The sequence below is a fragment of the Octopus bimaculoides genome, chromosome 7 (genome assembly GCF_046866305.1).
Source record: "Octopus bimaculoides isolate indiv1 chromosome 7, ASM4686630v1, whole genome shotgun sequence".
NCBI lineage: Eukaryota > Metazoa > Mollusca > Cephalopoda > Octopoda > Octopodidae > Octopus > Octopus bimaculoides.
Window position 1 is genome coordinate 26,783,988 of NC_142934.1, and position 18,659 is coordinate 26,802,646.

Sequence of the window (18,659 nt, forward strand, 5' to 3'; positions counted from 1 at the left end):
TATCCGTGTTCCTGTGTGTGTGTTCCTGTTTATGTGTGTTGGTGTGTGTGTGTGTGTGTGTGTGTGTGTGTGTGTGTGTGTGTGTGTCTGTGTGTGTGTGTGTGTCTGTGCGTACACAGCAACAACGAAACGTGTTATTGCAGAAAAGAGTATTTTTGTAAGATTTCAATCATGAGTCACGACATAAGTCTGTTTGACGTCATCATAATCATTTGTGTGGGAACTAGAGCCATATCACTGACTGTTGTGACATCAGTACAGCAACAAGAACAAGAACAGCAACAGCAGCAACGACAAATGCAATAAGGAAACAATCAAAAGAAACTAACAATAAAAAGTGTTCAATAACGGCGACATAACAACACCAACAACACAATCACAGTTGTTTAACAACAGCAATATAACAACATCAGCGGAAGATTAGCAACAGAACAGCAACAATAATAAATGTAGTGCTCAAAAACAGTGGCAGAAGCAACACCAATCACAATCACAGTGTAACTTCAAAGCCACAACGCTTTTAGGATAGGTGCAGTAGTACCAAAGGAGTACAGAGTTAGGACTGATGCAATAAAATAACTGGAAGATACGCAAAGCCAGAAATAACATTTCTGCAAAGGCAGAAATGCTATTGTAGTACAATGGTAGGATACCATCATCATCAGCAGAAACTGTACAATAATAACAAAACTGAGCAGAAGCAATTCTGATAGGAGCAGCTTAAGAAGTAGATGTGCAACAAAAGCTTTTGCAATGATAAGTGTACAACAGATGCACAACAATTCATAATGATTTCAAATGTTGGCGCTAAGCCAGTAATTTGGGGAGGGGGGTTAAGTCGATTACATTAACCCCAGTGTTCAATTGCTGTTTTATCGACCCTGAAATGATGAAAAGCAGAGTTAGCCCTGGTGGAATTTGGACTCAGAACGTAAAGACGGACGGAATACCGTTAAGCATTTTGCCTGGCGTGGTAGCGATTCTTCCACCTCGCCGCATTACAACAATTAATAATGATTGCTGAACAATCAACTGAAGCGTAGCAATATTTCTACAGCACATCATAACCAGAATGTAAGAGCACTACACTTACAACAGCACCACAACAGTAAAACAACGGCGCCTCAACAGCATAACGACACCACAACACCATGACAGAAGAACACCATCAAAACAACGCCATACAACGGCTTAAATGCTCCACAACGGCACTATTACAATAACTGTACAATGGCATCACAGCAGTGCAACGACAGCACAACAAGTAGAAGAGGAAGAACAACACAATACTATGTAAAAAAATAGTGAATATATATTGTATCAACGTTTCTGCTTATTTTTTTCAACCTCTGTGCTAATTTATTTAGTTCTTATTCTGATATCAAAACTAGAGTACAACCTTTGTAGTGATCGGTGATATACTTAGTACTGTTGCAGTCGTTAATCTCACGCGGCTATGGATTTGCTTATAAAACGTCTAGTTTCTGTCTTGTTACCAGAGCAGCGTCTGTTTTGTCAAAGCTGTAGAAGTAAATGTATAATCCTTTGATTTAAATTATTCAAAAAGACAACATCCGCACTGATGACAAAATGTAAGTTAGTGATATACATGCATTTCTTCTATGAACTTGTAGATATCTGTGTGTGTGTGTGTGTGTTTTAAGAATTTTGTTTCCTAACCCTCTTTCCAGGTTCAGCCCCATGGTGTGACACCTTGAGTAAATGTTTTCTGCTGTAGCCACGAATCGATTACAGCCTTGTGAATGGATTTGTTAGTCGGAAGTTGAAAGAAGCCTGTCGTGTACATATACATATATATAAACATATATATAGACATATATATAAAAAGATCTCTTCACGACACCTGGTGTTAAAGAACACTATTTACATATATGTCCCAGATCGGCGATTTATTTCGATTCGAGGTGTGTCGAGTTCATGGCACTGAGAGTTACAATAACGATATCTGTCACTCTTGCTCACCGCGGGGCAAGCTGTCCAGTCTGGTCTGGGGCAGTCAATGTTCTTTAACACTCGGGGTCGTGTAGGAAGCTTTCCCAGGACGCTATCCCGCACAAATTGGCGTACAAACAAAACACATACATTGTATCCGTACAACCGATAATGTTTACATTATTATTGCTTTTTAAGGCTGCGAACTGGCCGAATCATCGTTAGCATGCCGGGCAAAATACTTAGCAGCATTTCGTCCGTCTTTACGTTCTGAGTTCAAATTCCGCCGAGGTCGACTTTGCCTTTCATCCTTTCGGGGTCTATGAAATAAGTATCAGTTACTCACTGGAGTCGATATAATCGTCTTATCCCCACCTCCCACAAAATGTCAAGCTTTGTGCCTGTAGTAGAAAGGAGTATTAGAGCTGCTTTTAATTCAAAATTATATATATATGTGTGTGTGTGTGTATGTTTGTGTGTGTGTATGTTTTTGTGTGTGTGTGTGTGTGTGTGTGTGTGTGTGTGTGTGTATGTATATATGTGTATATATGTATATATCTGTGTGTGTGTCTGTGTTTGGGTAGGCCCCCACCACCGCTTGACAGCTAGACTCTCCCATCTTATACAACACACACAGACACAGAGGCACACAATCATGTATGAAGATACCACCGACTGTTTCAAGCTGGTCCTGGCAATATCACTTCCATTACACTCAGATATTGCACCCCTGAACTTATCCTACGTTCACTGAAGTCTTCATTATTTTCCTCTGCACGAAGATATATATATATATATAGTGTGACATTTGGTGGGGGAAACACTACAGAATATTCCATTCCGAGGAAAGGTGACCCTTCCTCACCTAAACAACTATCGACCTATTGTACTCACTTTGTATCGCCCTCTTGTACTCTCTAAGGTGTTAGTAAAGTTCTCTATTGATAACGACGTTCCCCAAATATCTTGAATTTCCCTCTCTTCATACTGAACACAAATACAGCCTCTTTTGAGCCATATTTATTGGAGACCTATTCTGTTATGTCGTTCGTTTTAGATAAGTTTGGTGAAAGCTATGTTGTTGCCTTGGCAAACGAATCTGTTATCGAAATTTCTCCGTCTACAAGTTCCATCCATCTCCCATCTCTCGAATCAGTTGTTTCCTAATATATTACACTATTGTGGTATGTGTTCATGGAGTTCTTTCTGTCTCACTTTCAATCAACTCTGGTGCACCCAGCGTTCAATTCCCCCCACTCTCTTCCTTCTGTACACCAATGACCTACTCGCTTCCATGTCCAACACTGCTTACTTTTATGTTGATGGTAATATGATCCTCATTCCTTCCTAATCTTCCTCAGTCATCCACAGATAATCTAGACCCCTCATGCTAAATTTGCACTGATTTCATGAACAGAAAACTGGAGTATGTTCCAGTCGAACCGTGTTAATATTGACTCTTTTAACAGTGAAATAATGTAACACTACTATACTCCACCAAAAAGATACCCAAAACAAAGACCACCCCCACCAAAAAAACATAACCGCAACTCCCTAAACATGAATAAGGCTCATCTAGAACCTTGACAGTCGCACCTGCAACTAAGCCTTACTATATTCGAGAATGTTTCCTAAAGAAAACACATCCTTAACAAAGCCAGGAGCATCCCCCACCAAAGAAAACAACTGGCTTTCTCTTGTGGGCTAAAAAAAATTTCAAACTCCAACTCCTGCTGATACTCAGCGAAGTTCAAATGAATCCTTCAATGGAATATTGCATCTACATCTGAGAAAAGTGTCCTCGACCGTCTGTAGAGTAGAGCCACTCGTCTGGTTGGTTCGAAGTCACAAGTTCAGGTTCCTGACTCACAGACATGGTATCTCTTCTCTCTGCCTTTTCTACCGTTACTACTATGGCCTTTGTTTCTCAGAGTTGGCTAGTTTTGTACTTCCAACACTCAGACACTACTAACTCACCATTCTACCTAACTCCCATATTATGTCCCAAATCTCCTGCACTAACCATCACACCCAATCAGTTCTGCTGCCGGAACATTGGCTCCGTGTATCTTCCCCGTAGATGCCAATTTGCAACAGTGTAAACGGAATATTAACAGCATCACGCATGTCGGTTTCTGAGTGCTTGCAAAAAGTATGGTTACTGCTTCCTCATTCAGATCCGGTAAGAAAATAAAACAAGAAATGACATAGGAATTGGATAGAATTGAGTTTATTTCCAAAGTATAAGACATATATTTTCTACTTTTTAGTAGTTGTCTAATATAACACAGGGTCAAATGACGGAGGGTTGTTTAAGATTCTTTAGCGTTGGTTGAGTTTTCTTTAATAAACTATAAATCAACAGGGAAACCAGTGCTTATGTCTCTTCACAGGGGACTGGTTGGAAGGAAGAAGCGGAGGATCATCAAACTGCAGACCTAGACCGAATGCTTGCAACAGACTGGACCATATTAAAGGCATCCAAGATGTCAGGTAGTAGTGCTAATCAGGGAAGCGGATTATGTCTATTAAGATTAAGTCTGGTTGAGTTAATCTGCGACGTTGTTACTTTCTTCTAGACTTACCTGTTTATGAAAATAAGAAGCAGATAATTTATTTCTTATCTTTTGTTTCATCAAAGCTGATATATTCCAATGACCTCACCATCAGGTAAGAAAATTTACACATTCCTACAACTGTAAACATTCTGCGAAAGCCTAGAAATAAAATGAAGAGACTTTGTCTAAGATGAATGAGTCAAGGAAACAGAAAACTTTCCCTGCTGGTGTGAGTAATAATATATAAAAAGGGCCATATTTACTGTGGCCATGTGGTGAGACTGCCGCCAATCATAGTTGCTCACTAGATACTTCAGTGAGAATAGAGAAGACATTAATGAAGAGGTCATCAAAGAAAAAAAAAGTGTTAGACACTTGTCAAAATATCTCAGGACGGAAAAAAATTCGAAGAAGTAAAATGGTTATAAACTACTGGCCGATGAACTTTCTCGTCTGGAATTCTATTGACACTGTCATTTATGGGCCCAAATTTCTATTAAACTAGCTGTAATTAAATTTGTATACCTTTATGTAATCAAATATATTTTGCTGCTGATATTATAGTGCCTATTGCTTGTAGCGCTATACCGGTATTCATTTCTGTCATGCGCACAAATATATCTCATTCCCAGCAGTGTAGCAAATGCCTTTCAAAATCAATGAGTCGATATTTTTATCAAAGCCGACTTCAATTACTAAAATCAGTGTGTAAGTAGAAGAATGTACTTCCGATGATATTGTAGAACTGTCGAAGAATTTAATGGAATCATATAATAATTTCAATTAATAGAATTCCAGCAAGCAGCCACATCATAAAATGGCTAACGGCGCTGGACTGTCCTCGGCTTCGCTGTACATAGACATAATGAGGAGACACATTACACGTTTCTGTAAAGGAATACCAATAGGTGGTACAAAGCCGTAACATGGAATAATACTACATAATTGGTGTATATTTCCTGAGTTTTCTGTACTGAATTTGCAAAGCAAGTCTGTCGGAGAAAGAAAAAGAGAGGAAAAAAAAAGAGAGAGAGAGAGAGAGAGAGAGAGAGAGAGAGAGAGAGAGAGAGAGAGAGAGAGGGAGAGAGAGAGAGAGAGAGAGAGAGAGAGAAAGGTGGGAAGCTCCTCTAGTTTCTCATATTTAGGTATACTGCATGAATAAACCAATCTTTTGCCAATCAATAATTCTTATGGGACTCACTACCCTTGTCAATAATGTGCCTGGGAATCACTAAATATAGTTTGAGAATCACTATTTAGAACATGGTCGAGTGATCGGTGACTAAACCAGTCCACTCTGCCTAGTTTACTAAGTGACATAGGTATGTGGGTACCCAGCAGGATTAAAATATTCTTAATCCTGCTGTCAAAGAGCAAAATAAACTGTCACGAAGAATCCCACGGCTGACCATAACTAGAAAGAATACAGGTACCACTAGGTTAAATGTCATTTGAAACACATTATGATGACACCATGAAACTAGGTAATTATTTGCTGTATGCTTATGACCTCCAGTGAGTATCGATTTTAATTGGTGATTTACTTTGAACAGTTGCTTTCAAGCTTTTAAGTATCAAATTATTTATTTTTTGGAATGGATTGTCCCACTTCCTCTAAGATTTCTAAATCTCTATCTACTCAACAGAATGATGTGAACAACTAACAGCAGACTAATTCGCTCAGTTTTAAATCTTATATGAAAGTTATATGTAAATAAAGGGTACAATAAAAATATCAAGAAAAACTTCTGACATTTTACAGGTTGACAGACGTTTCAGTAGTACACGTACGGTGTACATCAGTTCAAATCATGGTGGCAACAAAATAATGATAAAATATTAGCTACATGAAGACAGCATTATTATCTATTTAACTTTAATTTCATCACCTTAGTGGTCGTGTAGAATATGGGATGTTTTTCTGTCGCACCTTGTATTAGAACAATGGTAGTTAAAACCAATCAACCAACCAACCAACCAATCAATCAACCAATCAACCAAGTTGTCGTATTTCTGTAATTTCAACCAATCACTGACGTCTATTCAGCTGAATAGAGTTACTGCTAGCCGGTCATAAAAATGTTATTCCCTGTGACATATTTCATCCGGTTTAATCGTAATTTATACGCATATATTGTTTATATAATAAATTACGCTGTGCGTATCTATGTGTGTAACAATTTTAGAGTTCGGATTCTAGAGTTAGGGTTAGTTTTAGGGTTAGGGTTAGGGTTAGGGTTAGGGTTAACAGTCTAGTTAGGGTTAGGGTTAGGGTTAGGGGATTAATACGATATACACCGTTACAACGCTGTTTTCAACTGAATAGACGCCAGTGATTAGTCGAAATTATCGAAATAAGACAATTTTTTACATGAAATAAATTCGAATACAAAAATATTTTTCTGTTCTATAACACAAAATAGATAAGTATACGAAGTTTGAAAGTCTTTCGGTACCAAAAACACTACATAAAACATAAATGAAAACTGGTGCCCCCGTTTTGAACAAGATCCGAAAGAAATAAAGAAAAAAACAAACAAACGGACAGAAAGCTTTAATTTGTTAATGGGAATATTCGATGCTGCTTTGTGGCTACTATGTTCCAAATTTTTAGTTCAATGGCAAACAGTTTTAAACTTAAATCATAAGTTTCTGAAGATATGAAGTTTACTTTGGATTTTGAAATTTTATTTCTATCAGCTTTATTGTGATTACTTATAGACATTCTAAACTGCAACCTCCTGGAATATTAATTTTTTTTCTTACCGTATTATTATTGCTGAAAATAGTGAAGAATTTAGTTAAATAACTTGGTTATTGTTAAGCTGGTATTTGAAACATAAATTAACTAAGAGTTTGTATGATAGAATGAGAGGCGGTTTCTGGTGGGTAAATATCAAACGAATTAACGCCCTTCCTGTATTTGCGTATCCTCAGATGTCCCCCGACCACGAGTTGAAGAGCGTTAATTTAGAAGCGTGTGCAAGAAGAATTTTGGGTTGTTCGTTCCTTCGTTCGTTTTATTCTTCTGCATTGTTCACAATTTCTCGCTAACGTTCCACTAATTTGTCAATGTCTTGATGGTAGTAATCACCGGGTTTTGGCTCGAAGAACTTATCCAGCCACATTCTCAGCCCCACGTCGTTGTTCATCGAAACGGCTTGCAGACTGTTGGAGAGCAACCAAAATATGTGATAATCTGAAAGCGTTATATCAGGAGAATACAGTGGGTGTGGTAAAACTTCCCAACCGAGCTCTTGAATATCAGTTTTGGTCAAATTATCCACGTGGGGTCGAGAGTTGTCGTGTTGAAGAAACACGCCCTGTACTGATCGGGTGTGGGGCTTGGACCTTATCCATCGAGTGAAGGTGACGGGTGACATGAAGGCATATCATATACTGAGCTAATTTTTCTGTGGCATAGACCTTCTCATATATTGGGCCAATTCTTCACTGGCACAGATCTTCGTGAATGAGCTCGTTCAATCGATTCTCGTTCATCTGAATTAGAATAAATGGATCGTGTAGTCTTGTGAAGTCAAATTTATCTTGCTTGAAGCGTGGAAACTGTTTTTGTGTAGTTCTTTCAGTGATACCATCTTCTCCAAACACAGGAAAAAATGCTTTGAGTAGCTTCGGAAGCTTTGGAACCTTGAATGAAAGGAAAGAGAAGGTTGACTTTCTTCTACTTGGCACTCCATCGTCATATGTCAGACAAACGGTAAATTTTATTCAAATTTCAATAACGATAACTTAAAGTTCTAAAGGGAAAATATAACTACAAAAACAAAGAAACAAAAAAAAAACACTCATAGAACACTTTGATAAGAGTACAAATATTTTTCATGTTAATTCAAATAACATTGGAAAGAAATAAATGAATTTATCAGGCAACTTAATACAAATTAAAATAGATAAAATATAATGTAAAATAAACGTAGGAGAAGTTTTCAGTCGCCTACATTCTGAGATGATAGTTTAAAGGTAAGTTTAACATTGAAGTGGCTACTTTATGATTAGTCGACCAGTGAGACAAAGCAGCCAAAACTTCAAATCACAGCCTATAAAAGTCATGAAAATTATGAGACATCGGATAATGTGGGCCTAGATTCACTATAACTGAACAGTATTGTGCTGCCTAGGTTGCGAAATTGCTAACGATGAAAAGAATAATTATAAGGCAGTGACACAGCGGGATTTCACGTAGAGGAATATATATATATATATATATATATATATATATATATATATATATGGAGAGGGAGAAAGAGAGAGAGAGAGAGAGAGAGAGAGAGAGAGAGAGAGAGAGAAAGTCAATAAGAGATGGTGTATAAAATTAGTCCGGAAAGGGTATGACCAAAACCTATAGCTTTTGTGGAACGAATCAGAAAAATAATATCACAGGAAAAACATTGTTACATTTTATTTAAATGACGTAATTTATAGTTAAAGCATTAAAACATATTTTTAACTCTTCTAATTTTACTTGCGCTTATTTCAGTCAGCAGTTGTGGTCATCCTTGGATTCGACCATTGGTGTAATTGTTTGTTTATGTCATTTCATTTCCATGACCTTCTCTCTATGTTTGGTTTTCGTGAAAGAGAAAGTTGGACAACGCTGTCCTTATTTGCATTTCCTGCCATCATGTGTTTTTATCTGGTATCTCAAACAGAAATTTGTTTTTTGTTTTCCTTTTTTTAAATACACCCTTTAGTGCGTCTCGTAGATCTCTGAGAAACTGTGGACCCTCGAATCCTAAACTGTTACAATACTAGAGCGGCTGCGATCTTTGGTACTATGCAGTGGCTTCCAGTTGTGGGATTGTTATAGTTTTCAATTCCGCAGTTAGACATTAGACCCGCCAGGATCTTTCTCAGTTCTTTTAGCATCTCCAGTAGATCATCAGCTACACTGAGACAGGACAATCTTTCTTTGTCTTTATTAACTGATAACACATGATTTATACACAATCACAATACAATTTACATCAGTGGTTCTCAACCATTTTACACCTATGGACCGCTTTGATCCCTGTTTTACTCAGATAAAGCCTCCCAGTCATTTGGTATTTAGGAAATCCCATTATATATTTTAAAATTAGATAGTATTTCAAATTGTATAAAAATATCTTGTGCATTGTAGAAGTAGAGTCAATTTATTGCCGATAAATTTTAGCAACAAAATGTTATATGGATCCCTAAGGGTTTTATATTGATTCCCTAAGGTTGAAACACCCTGATTTACCTAATGGTTTATTATAACGCATGTGAAAGAAGTCACGTTTTATTCAATATTTCAGATCAAACAATGAGTAACAGAAATCGATCGTGATGACAAAATAAATAAAATAAATAAATAAATAAAAATGACTTCTCTTCAGACAACGGAGTCAACCGAGTTAGAAAAATTACTAGACAATTAGACACTGTCACTAAGTGCAACGTGAATAATAAATTCGCTAACCACTAGTCACAAATTTTTGATCGATTACCTAAGGTCTCTGGAAACTGCCGCTAAGAGACACAAACAGGAAATTTAATTGCTCTTAAACAGGGACTGCAAGCGGTAATTAAAAAACTTCACTATCGTATATAAACTGGTATTACACAAGGCCTTGAATATCTATTAAACAGTAAAGAGAGAAACGAATACAACACAGTGAATGTGATAATACGAGGTTAGGTTAAGAACTCTCGGTGAGGTGCTTTGTGTGTACAGTTGTTCATATGAGCCAGGCTGCTGACAGGACTAACATACTTAAACAGAGATTGCAAAAAACAAATATTCCTTATAGGGGCAGAAAGTTATGCACAGGCACATAGGAGGGTCGGCTGAAAAGTTCATAGGCTGCCCAAGATCCTCTCATGGAATGTGACCAAAAGGGATTTATTTTCCAATATAGTCCCCTTCATAGTCTACACACTTCTTCCATCAGTGTTGCAGTGCTTGGGTCCCATTGGTGAAAAGGCTTTCATTCAGTTGGTCAAAAATGTCATCAACAGCAGATACAATGTCATCATAACTGCAATACTGGTTCCCAGCCAAGTATTTTTTAATGTTGAGTAATAGATGTTAGTCAGATGGAACCAACAGATGGAGGGTGATCAACCAGTTCAAACTCACAGTCACGCACAGCAATCATTGACACCAAGGACTTGTGTACTGGAGCATTAGGTGTTTCCATTGGATGGATTATCTCTTTGTCTCTGGCTCAAAGTGATGAAGCCAACACTCGTCTTGGATTAGTAAACGTTCAATGAAACCAGGTGGATCTGCCTCAAACAATGTCAGATTTTCCTGTGATGCGATCAGCCTGGTGCACTTTTGATCAGGTGTCAGATGTGGCATCCACCGAGCAGAAACCTTCACCATGCCAAATTCATTGTACACTATATTCTCAACTCTCTCACTTCATATGCTAATGAAATTGGCTATTTGATTTATAGACAATCGCCCGTCATCCATCGCCATGTGGTGAAAATGATCGATGTTTTCCTCGATGATGTCATTTGCAGGACGTGCGGAACTTGGGTCATTTTCAAGACTCTCTTTCCTCTTTTAAATTCACCTGCTCACTTTTGTACTGTTGGTAAAGCTGGAGCGTCATCCCCTAATGTAGCAAACATTTCAGCATAAATCTCTTAGGTGGCTAAACCCTTTTCTGTTGGTATTTGATAACACCACGATGCCAAATTTTGTCTATTTTAGAGACGTCGCTACAAGTTATATTTGAAGTGCTCTTTGGGGAGCCTAATGTCAGTTCACGTGAAAAGAAATAATGCAGTTATTAATAAAAAGAGTTGAAATTAATGCATGCAAGATTTCACAACTCTAGTCTCACTCATTCATAGTCAGCCGATGAACTTTTCAGTCTATGAATTCCTACTAGTTAGAGAAAATCATCAATATTGACACGGATAGTAGAATCTCTTTGATATATGATAAATGCATCATAACTCATTCATGAAGCGACAACTTTTGCTTCCAGGAACGAGTGATAGCTACTAAATACCTGATCATCAAGAGAGATAAAGATGCCTCTAGAGCTCCATGTTGTGGTGTAAAATGTTGAACGTGTCATACCAGTTTAGAAGATACCACCAACAGCTGTGTAGAATTTTCCACGAGATACTACGTTTCCATAAGACGTGACGTTGTCGCTAATATGTTTGTAAGTAGGAATATATGTGCTGAGGGCCTATTAAAGGTACATCACAATCAGAGTGTATCTGATGGAATTTTCCAATAAAACAGCAAAATGGTTGAAATGCACTAGGCCAGATATTGTTGTATGGGACAAGGAGGAAAAGTCATGTAATGTTGTAGAGATTAGTTACCCGGTGGATGTGAATGTCTATCCAAACATTTGGGGGAAAAAAGAACATCTATAGAGAAGTAATGAGAAACTTGCAGCTCATATATTGAAGCTATCGAATTTCATTTCTACCTAATATCATACGTGCAGTGAACTACCTAGCAACAAATCTGCGTAGAAACCTAGAAATGCTAGGGTTTTCCAAAAAAGATCAGAGTAAACTGGTTTGCATCTACAAACAGAGTCAATTAATGATACGGTGAAAAACTTTAAAACAGTCCAGGGGTTCTTCATTTGAGATTCCAGAGAAGACGTCAACCAATTGAGATGAGAAGAAACATTATAAAGTGTCGACTTCAACAAAAGTGCCTCGTCACTTTGTAAGAGACCGGTTTGAATTCTGCAAAGGAAATATCTTAAATCTCAAAGAAAAACTTATCTACGCGCACTTGTATGCATACATACACGTTTACGTACGTACATAGAAACATACATGCTTACGTACATAAATATGTACATACATGCTTACGTATATACATACATAAATACATACATACATATATATATATATATATACATACACATATACATATACACATACATACACACATACATATATACATATATAAATGCTTACATAAATACATGCACATACAAACATGCATAGGTACATACATGCATACACAAATATACATTCTCATGCGTACATAACATACGAGGTCTGATCAATAAGTATCCGAACTGGTGCTATAAAAGCAAAACTACAACACGTGCCAATTTGGCATTTGATCTCCTTCAAAGTAGTCCCCTTCGGAAACCACACGCTTAATCCAGCGCTGTTTCCATTGGTGGAAGCATAAGCTGCTGCACAAGCTGCACTGAATGGGCAGGTGCATTGTCATGGTGCAATTGCCACTCACCGGACGCATGCAATTGTAACCTTTGCCGACGAATAGCATCCCACAAACACCGCAAAACGCCACGGTAGTACTCCTTGTTTACTGTCTAACCAAGTGGAGCATATTCAGGATGAACAATCCCCTTGTTGCCGAAGAAAACGGTCAACAGTGTCTTCACATTGCTTCGACTGAGCCTTTGTTACGGGTTCGTAGACATAGACCCACAATTCATCACACGCTATGACTGCTTTCAAAAATTTTTCATCGTTCTCGACACAATCAAGACGATCTTGTGCAACTAAAACCTGAGTGTCTTTTTGGTCACCTGAAAGCAATTTTGGCACAAACTTGGCAGACACACGTCTCATACTCAGATCTTCAGTGATAATGGACTGAACTGAACCGTAACTAATTTGCACATATTCTGATAACTCATGGATGGTGATTCGATGATTTCCATTACAGCTGCACGCACACCTGCGATTTTTTTCTCATTTCTACTGGTTGTGGGCCTCTCAGAACGTTCGTCACTATCGACATTTTTTTAGCCATCTTGGAAACCACTCGTACACTTGTGCGTGGCTCATACACTCCTCTCCATACACTTTCTGCAACTTTGCGCAGGCCTCTTAGCAGATATCGCCAAGCTTTTGGCAAAATTTAATGCAGATTCTCTGCTCAACTTTCTCTGCCATGGTCAATGCGACGATCACAGACTACACACGTTCCTTTCAAGCACTACTGTAAACAGCAAAAGTAAGCTAAAAGATTAAAACTTAGTGCATATGCACAGCAGAGTTTAAGGTCAGTCTGTGTCAAGCTGCTTTACTCTGCGTGCTTTAGCTCTGTTACTATGGCAACCGCACGGATACTTATTGATCAGACCACGTACATATACACATACACACTCATGGATTTACAGGCAGCATACACACATGCACAGAAATATATACATTCATATACATGTATACCGGCCTATAAACATACACAAAGAAATATCTAAATATATACATGCATTTACATGCACACATAACACACACGCACATACATACATACATACATACATGCATACATACATACATACATACATACATACATGCATGCATACATACATAAACAAGCTAAGAATGCAGCTTTTACTTTCTGAGGAGAGCTACAAGACGAGATTGTCAGCTATGAAGGACCCATCAATATGAAAACGATAAATCAATAAGCATGCCGCCCACAACTTTTTTTGCAGTGGTTATCCTCACATTTGCATTTAGCCATCTAAATTGATCATGGCAAGAGCCCAACGAGATAGGCATACAAACTCGTGAGCAACTGAGTGTTGATAGAAACTTCACAATCACTAGAGATGTAGACAGGCTATACTTTCCACGCAAGGATGGTGGCTTTGTCTTAAATCTGCATTGATATCATATGAAGCACGTATTGTGGAATTGAAGCTCTTTCCTCTGCAGCAGAGGAAAGAGTCCAGTTACTATCTTTCTCAATTTTGCGAGTACGAAAACAACAATATCATTAGGGTAGCTAATGAAGTTGAAGACAGGCATGAAATAACTGATGCAGCGCTCTCTCCAAAGAACATTGATAAAGTCTATTTATCAGAAGTAAAAAATGAAAATAATGGTCAAATTCATTGAGAAAGTTATGCATGGCTACTTGGCATGGAAGAAGCAAGGTACAGATAGAATAAATCGTATCAAAAGCTTGGTATGGAGTATCAACAAATTTATGACATCCTACTTTGATATCTACCTTTATGGAATTCAAGAACTAGAGATCACCGCCAAGTACGTGCAGCGAAAAAGGCAGAAAACATTGATAGGAAACAAATTTAGACTGTGCAAAACTAACTGGAGACATCAATCACATAATTGCCAACTGTGAAAGAATGTCTTTTAGATATCTTCCCATGAAGCATGATACGGTGGTCAGGATAGTCGGTGACAGAATAAAAAAAAATGAAAATTACTAACAGATTGATGGGTCAGAATATTGGTAGGACTTAAAAATTAAAACAGTCACCAGGTTAAAACAGAACAAAACTAAACAAACATACTTGATGTAACGACTCAATAATTATTTCGCATTAAACCTGTATGTGGAAAGGTGAGAGAGAGAGAAAGAGAGAGAGAAAGAGTGTGTATGTGTGTGATCATTAGCTCTATGTTTATTTCTTTAAAAATACAAATGTGTTCGCTAGAAATGATCTTCAGTGATGCTGCATGACAGCATTTGTAGCGATCGTAAAGGATTTAGTTGCGTGTTGTTCATGTTAAGTGGTTTCCATATTAGGCACAAGGCCACCAATCTTTTGCGGAGGGCTTAGTTCCAAGAGAATGAAAGGTAAAGTGGGCCTGAATGGGATTTGAACTTAAAATGTGAAGGTCTAGGTAAAATGCTGCAAGGCTGTCTACACGAACGATCTTTGCCGATGCACTTTGCAAAATACCGACTAAAATAATGGTTTCTGATTCCGTTTGGTTTCAGCTTCTGCGGGACTAATATAGTCTCAGACAGACGAAAGGCGAAGTGGACTAAATTTGACCTCAAAACGTGAAGAGATCGGTGAGATGCTCTCAGCGTTTCAGCCAATCCGCCATTACAAAATAGCCACCAAAATAATCCTTTCTACTATAGACACAAGGTCCGAAATTCAGTGGAGGGGGATAGGCGATTTTATCGACCCCAGTGTTTCACTGGTACTTAGTTTATCGACCCCGAAATGATGAAAGGCAAAGCCGACCTCGGCGGAATTTGAACTCAGAATGGAGCGACGGGCGAAATACCACGAAACATTTCGTCCAAGTGCTAACGATTCTGCCAGCTCACCGTCTTGATAATCTTTTCTACTCTAGGCACAAGGCCCGAAATTTTGGGGGAGGGGTCCAGTCGAGTAGATCAACACCAGTACGTAATTGATACTTAATTTATCGACCCCGAAAGGATAAAAGGCAAAGTCGACCACAGCGGAATTTGAACTCAGAACGTAACGGCAGACGAAACACCCCTAAGCACTTCGACCGGCGTGCTAACGTTTCTTATTTCTTTATTGCCCACAAGGGGCTAAGCATAGAGGAGGCAAACAAGGACAGACAAAAGGATTAAGTCGATGACATCGACCCCAGTGCGTAACTGGTACTTTCTTTATCGACCTCGAAATGATGAAAGGCAAAGTCGACCTCGGCGGAATTTGAACTCAGAACGTAACGGTAGACAAAATACTGCTAAGCATTTCACCTGGCGTGCTAACGTTTCTGCCAGCTCGCCGCCCTAATAATAGTAATAATAATAATAATAATAATAATGGTGATTTATTAGAGATACAAAACTAGTGGAAAGACACTGTTGCCTCAATTTCTGGCATAAACTTAAGGAATATTTGAACCCAGAAACTAAGGAAAGAGATGTCACAAAGTATCGCACAATATTTAATGCATCACTGTACTAGCTTTGCCACTCAACGACCTTCATAAACAATTTAAAAAACCATAAATTGTGAAGAAATATAATTAAAAAACCTGCTACCATTCCCCGCTTGTTCATTTTATATTCTTCATTAGTTACCTGGATAATCAAAATATATTGATGTAGAGGAGTTATATTGTAAATTAAACTTTTAACTATTGAGACAGAAATACTGCAATGATATTTGTATGATATTGTTGCGTTTATAGAATGGACGAGAGATAAAAGACAAAATTCCATAGAACCGGTTTACCTGTTGTTGAGTGCAACTGCTTCGAGATATCATATTAATAAACTACCCTCCCTCTCTTCTTGACTTCCTCTTTTCTCTCTCCCCCTCTCTCTCTTTGTCTTTTTCACACACACTTTTCTCTCTTTTATTCTTTTTACCCACTCAATTTATTTGTCCCCCGACCAATTTTTCTTAGACTTTCATATTTTCTCTCTAAGAAAGGGAGAATGGATACGCATACATATATATACACACGTATACACTCAGACAAATACTGCACAAAACTATATACATATATATATACGCATACATGCATGCATACATATGCACACACACACACGTACACACACCCACACATAAACGTACACATTCGGTCTCAGTCACTCTCCCCTCCCATATGCACACATACACAGATGTATATATTTACACATATGTATATATATATATGTACACACATACACACATGTATACAAACACACGCGCGCACGCGTACGCACGCACACACGCGCACGCACGCACACGCACACACACACACACACACACACACACACACACAGATTTTCAAAATATTTTAAAAATAAAAGTACAATGTATCACGTGGAATATCAAACAAAAGTCATTATAAGCAAAAACAAACCATAAAAAAACTATTGAATTCATATAAGTGTAGATACGAGTATGCATAATATTGAGTATATAACTGAATGATATGTTTTTTCCGCCTTTTTAATCCATCCGGTAAAAATGTATTAGATTCCAACGGCGAAGCAGAGCTAATACTTTTCGAATTCCTCTAGCTGATACAATAAAAACGTTAGATGTTAAATGTTAGTAAAGTCTTGTATATTCTCATTAGTTTGCGTATAGACTGAATTCATAGAAGCCGGTTTATACAATGTCTTTCTGTTCCTGAAAATACCCAGCATATGATTAGCTGATATCAATTCGGTTGATGTCAAGTAGATCGCTTAGGAGTGAGGGAGTAATGCTGTATATCGACACACACACACACACACACACACACACAGACAGACAGACAGACAGACAGACAGACAGACAGACGCACACACGCACACACATATAGTATATATTTATATTATACACACACACACACACACACACACACACACACACACACACACATATATATATATATATATATATATATATATATATATATTAGATATATATATATATTAGATATATATATATATTAGATAAAAGCCATATTATTTGAAGTATTGTGAACGGTAAATATATGTCACTACGAAAGCCACAAAACTACAGTTATAAATATTTCAATATTTCGATCTTTGTGAAAAGGAGGGAGAATGGAACGGCGAGTCATGTGTGTTTTTTAGAGGGATTGTTCTGGCATGCGCTTATAGATGAGGCTTGGAACACTTATAATGCATCATCAGTGTTGGAGATAATTCTTGTCAAAGGCAATATTGACAATTCTGAAATTCAAATGAAGTTGTTATCACACTAGCAAACATGAAACGGGCGAGTGAGAACTGGCAGTAATGACATATATACTATGATATAAAAAATTTATGGAGAAAGATAATTGCAAGTAAATCTTTCAAATATTTTTATGAATTAATTTTTAGCGGCGGAATCTGTTTCAATACCGAAAGGTAATCTTTATATCCAACTTAACATGGATGTCATATTAGAACACCGAATGCTGCGCTATCTTGAGAGATCCTCTCATATAGGCTCTTGGTGCATAAAAAGACACACATAGACAGTTGCCGACGAGAATCGTCTGTCATGGGTACTGGAAATCCCATATCACGTGATTTCATTCTACTTGAAATCATCAGTGGGAAGCGCTCGGTCATTGAATGCCAGTCAAATCTCCCCGCTACGATATCTAGAATATTAGCATCTTTTCAGAAACTGATGTCACGAATAACCAGTTGACTTATTAGAAATTAATTATTAGCGACGGAAGCAATATTTATATCAAAAAGTATTTTTTTGACTATAAAAGGGATTCTTATGAATACATTATCATAATCTTTAATAAGTTTTTATGACTATCATCAGAGTATTTTTTACTAAGTTAAGTTATCTTCTCGAGGCATGCCGACTCATAAGGGCGGTTTCCCGGTTTCATGGCGTATATACATCCTACCGGGACGAGATGCCGGTCCGTCACAGGATTACTCATTTTTGCTAGCTGAGTGGACTGGAGCAAAATGAAATGAAGTGTTTTGAT